Source organism: Penaeus monodon, chromosome 1 (genome assembly GCF_015228065.2).
Source record: "Penaeus monodon isolate SGIC_2016 chromosome 1, NSTDA_Pmon_1, whole genome shotgun sequence".
In the NCBI taxonomy this organism is placed as follows: Eukaryota; Metazoa; Arthropoda; class Malacostraca; order Decapoda; family Penaeidae; genus Penaeus; species Penaeus monodon.
The window spans coordinates 37741415-37746414 of NC_051386.1; positions in this window are offsets into that span (position 1 = coordinate 37741415).

Consider the following 5000-nt stretch of genomic DNA (forward strand, 5'->3'; position numbering starts at 1 on the left):
ATGGAACTGCCGTACAATTGGGATGAACCTGATGGAGTAGCCAAACTTCTCCATTATTTTCCATAGGCCATCTCTGCTGACCGTATCAAAGGCCTTGGTCAGATTAATGAAGGTCATAAAGAGGTCACTGTGCTGCTCTTGGCATTTTTCCTGAAGTTGACGCACAGCAAAAATCATGTCAACAATTCTGCGATTAGCCTGGAATCCACATTGGCTTTCTGGAAGTAGGCCCTGCTCAAGATGTTGGAGGAGCCGATTGAGCAGGACACGATCCATAATTTTCCCAGTGGTTACCTTTCCTTTTGTAGATATGGACCATGCTTGCATCTTTCAGCTGCTGTGGGGCCTTTCCTTCATTCCATATGGACTGGAACAGCTGTGTCAGTTTCTGCATCATGGCTGGGCATCCTGCTTTGTACACTTCTGCTGGGGTTGCATCTGGTCCTGGTGCTTTGCCACTGGAAAGTTGTTTGATAGCCTTTCTGATTTCTTCTTCCATAGGGAGTTTGTCAAGGTCTGGGTTGATCTCCACTTGAGGTGGGCGGGCAATGGCCTCGTCGTTGATTATGGCTGGGCGATTTAGGACCTGGTTGAAATGTTCGACCCATCGCTCCTAGATCTGCTTCTTCTCAGTCAGTAGCTGGGTCCCTTGTCATGACTGTTAGCATAACTCTGGATTTCTTCTGCCTTTCTACTGTACCATGAGTCCTGCATCTCACGGAGATCCTTCGTCACTTTGCATCTTGTGCTGGCAAAAGCATCTTTCTTCATTTGAGAGGAAGGGTCATTCTGGTGAGCTCTGGGCAATTTGTGTTTCTCCAACAGAAGTGCCTGTATCTCCTTATCATTCTCATCAAACCAGTCTTGATTTCTGCGGGTTGCTGGTCCAAGGTGTTCAAAGGCAGTAGAGTATACTGCATCTCTGAATACTACCCACTGCTCTCCACTTCTGTCCTTGCCATCCTGGGTGACATCTGGGAGCCTGCTATCCAGGTCATTAGAGAAGTCTTCTGCAGCGTTGTTACTCTTTAGCTTGGAGACGCTGAGCCTCTTTGCATTTTTCTAACCTTGGGGTCTTCTCATGGGCAGGATGCGAAGTTTGCACTTCGACACAATGAAGCGATTATCAGTCCAGCAATCGGCATTGCACATGGCTCTTGTCACTCTCACATCCTGAACGTCTCGCTTCCTAGTTATAATGTATTCAATCAGATACCAATGTCTAGAGCATGAGTGCATCAAAAATGTCTTGTTATGAGTTGGGAGGTGGAACAGTGTGTTGGTGATAGTGAGTTCGTGTGTAGCACAAAGCTTGAGAAGCAGGAGGCCATTGCTGTTGTACTTGCTTGTACAGTGTCTTCCGCTGACCTCTTCTTAGGCCTGGTGGATTGTCCTCACTCTGGCGTTGAAGTCTCCGAGGATAAAAAGTTTCTTAGACTGTGGTACTGCTGCAATGAGGGTATTCAATTCTTCACAGAACTTGTCCTTAATGTCATCTGGGTTGATCATTGTTGGGGTATAAATGCTGATGAGCGTTGCCTTTTTCTTGTTTCCAAGTGGAAGCGGAAGTGTTATCAAGCGGTCAATGATAACCTCTGGAAGTTTGGCTAATTTTTAGGCGAGATGTGATCTGATGGCAAATCCAACTCCGGAATATATATATGTATAATATAACATACATATATATATGATATATATATATATATATAAGATATATATAATATATATATATATTATGTATGTATGGTATATATATTCATATATATATATATATTCTATATATATATTTATATATATATATATATATATATAGATATTCATATATATATAGTCATATATATATATATTTATAATATATTAATATATTTATATATATATATTATATATATTTAACATATATATATATATATATAATAAATATATACATATAATAATATAATATATATATATATAATATTTATATTATATATATATTAAATTATGAATAGCAAAACCTCTTCTGGCTGATACAATGGAAGAAAACCCACAATACAAAAACTAGTTTTTATTAAAAGTGGACTACAGTTTCGAAATCCACATGGTTCCACTTCAATTTTGAGGGGGGAAGGGGGGGGTTTAAAAAAGAGAGAGAGGAGGGTAAAACGGGGGGGAAAGGGGGCAGGTGAGGACGACGAACGGAAGCAGAGGGAGGTCCATCAGGTCGGAGGAGGGGGCGGACTATGCGCCGGGTGGCCGCATCGGTAAAAGGGGCGGGAGAATGGGGGAACGGGAGACTATCCAGGAGAAAACCCGCTTTTTCAAGTTGAAATTAGGAAAACAGCTTTGTAAGGGAAGTTTTCCACCAGTCTGCGGGAGTGACATCCGGAAGGAAAGACAATCCGCGCTGCTGACCACCCCATCTGAGGCCAGTGTCCCCTATGGAAAAAGAGGGCGTTATTTTTGGTTCCTGGATATAGCGATTTGCTAAGACAGTGCGGGAAAGACTGGCGCCTTTTTTCGCCAAAGTACTGCTTATTACAGGAGGAAAAGGAACACATAGGTGCCCCCTTCAGGGGGAAAGGAGGGCTAGTAGGACCATTGCCGGAGATGTTCACCGGCGAAAGATCACCTGCAGTGGAGGGGGTGAAGAGGGCGACGGAGAGAGTAGATTTCCTCAGTGTGGGCGGCTGAGGGGGGCAGGTGAGGAGTCTCTTGGAGGGGGTCGGGGTGAGGTACGCCGTCCCTGGAAAAGCGGCGCCGAGAACAACCGGGTCCATTTGGAGAACGAGCGACAAAGAAGACGATCTCCCACCCAGTACTGGGGGTCACAATGCAAAGGGGCGAAGGAAACGCGAGGTGCAACATCTCTCTTCACAGGGAGGGGGTGGTTAAAAAGAAATATATGTACATACCACTATGCAGGGGGTTTTCTGTATATGGAGAAGGAAAAGTGGCACAAGCGATGGACTAGGTGTCCAAAAAAGGGGAGCTTTTTTTGTAAACCCCCTTTCCCCTTAAACGGATGGAAGGAGAGAGGAGTTCAGCGCATCGGGAAAAACCCGGGGAACAGAGCAGGGTCATGGGGCCCGGGAAGCAAAGACGTCGTCGCATACCTTAGCCAGACAAAGGGCCGAAGGGAGATGGAAGGGAAAGCTCAAACTCGAAGAATTCCATGAACGGTTTCCGGACTGGAGAGAGGGAGAGCCCTGGCAACACCAAACTCTGAGATAGAAGGACTTGAAAGAAAAGGAATTAGACTCCACAAAAGACGAATCAGGGGGGGAAGACGTCGGGGGGAAAGGGGAGACGGGGACCTGCGGGGAGTCTCCTCTGGGGGAAAGCAGGACATATCAAGCGGGACCTTGGTAAAAGGGAGCAACTTCCAAGCTCATCATGGTGCCGGGACCCCACGCACGCGGGAGATGAACCCGAGAGGGCGCAGGTGACGGGGAGAGAAGGTCCAAAAAAGGGAGTGAACACTTCCCACAAGAGGGTGCGTCACAGAGCCCCGGGGGAGATGAGGGGGGCGCAGAGGCACGGCCGGTTTTGGGTTTTAGGAAACCCCATAAAAATGAGGGATGGGTTTGATGACTCTGAACCTTGGTTGGTTTGCCTCTTTCGGCGACAGTGGAAGGTAGCAGAAAGCGTTCAGGGGGGTCACGGGCCAGGGAAGCATAAGTGAGGCTTATCCAATAGGTCCGGGCCCCTTTCAGGGAAGAGGCAAGGGCGGGACCACCACCGAGTTGCCCTTGTCGAAGGCAAATAGGACATCCTCCCTGGGCCCGGCTTTTAAGGGGCCCACGGGAAAAGCCCGGAAAGGGAAGGGTTAGGATGGAGGGGAGATTTGGGGCCGGGGGTGAAAACACCCCGAGGAGAGAGACATAGGCAAAAATTTCCCGTGAGAAGAGATGAAACGGTCAAAGGGGAAAAAATGTTGATGGAGGAAAGGGGGGGAGGGCGGGGACGAAAGGGAAAAACCCAAGCCAAAGGGGTTTAGCTGGTGGGGGGTCAAGGACAGGGGGAAGATAGGTTTTGGGGACAGTGTGGTGGGGAGAACGGGGGCCAAGGCTGCGGGCAGTCAGGCTGGGGAGTTTCTGGGGGAGAGAGCGGCCATGTTGGTGGAAGGGACTCTCTCCGTCACCTTCTTCACCCCTCAACTGCAGGCTGATTTTCGCCAGGTGAACCTCTCCCGTCCAACCTGGTCCATACTAGCCCCCCTTTCCCTTTTCGAAGGGGAGCACCTACTGTTCCTTGTGCCTCCTGTGATAAGCAGTACTTTGGCGAAACAGGCGCCAGTTTTTTCCAAGCGTCGCTAGCATAAGTACGTATATCCAGGGACACAACAATAACGCCCCTTTTGCCATCGTGGGGCCGGCCATCAATGGACTGGGGCAGCACGCGATTGTTTTCCCCCCGCCCTGTCCCCTCCGCAGACTGGTGGAATCTTCCCCTTAAAAACTTTGCCTAAATTTCAACTTGAACCGGCTATTCTTGCGATAGTCTTCTTGCTTCCCCTATTCTCCGCCTTCTAACCCTTTTGCCCGGGCCCCCCGGCGCATAGTCCGCCCGATCCTCCGACCTGATTACCTCCCTCGCTTTCCGTTCGTCTGTCCTCACCGCCCCGTGTTCCCGCGTTGCCCTCCCTCTCTCTCTTTTTTACCCCCTCCTCTCCCTTTCCTCTTCAGACCTAAAATGGAAAACCATGTGGGTTTGAAACTGTATCCCACTTTTAATAAATCTAGTTTTTGTATTGTGGGTTTTCTTTCAATTATATTATATAAAAATATAATTTTTAAAATATTATATTATTATAATATTTAAAATTTTAAAACACACACACACACAATTATATATATATTAATTATATAAAATATTATAATAATATATATTTTATATAGTTATATAATATAATATTTAAAATATATATATATATATATAATAATGTATATATATTTTATAAAATATTATATATATTTTTATATATATTATATATTTAATATATTTTAATTATCATATATCAC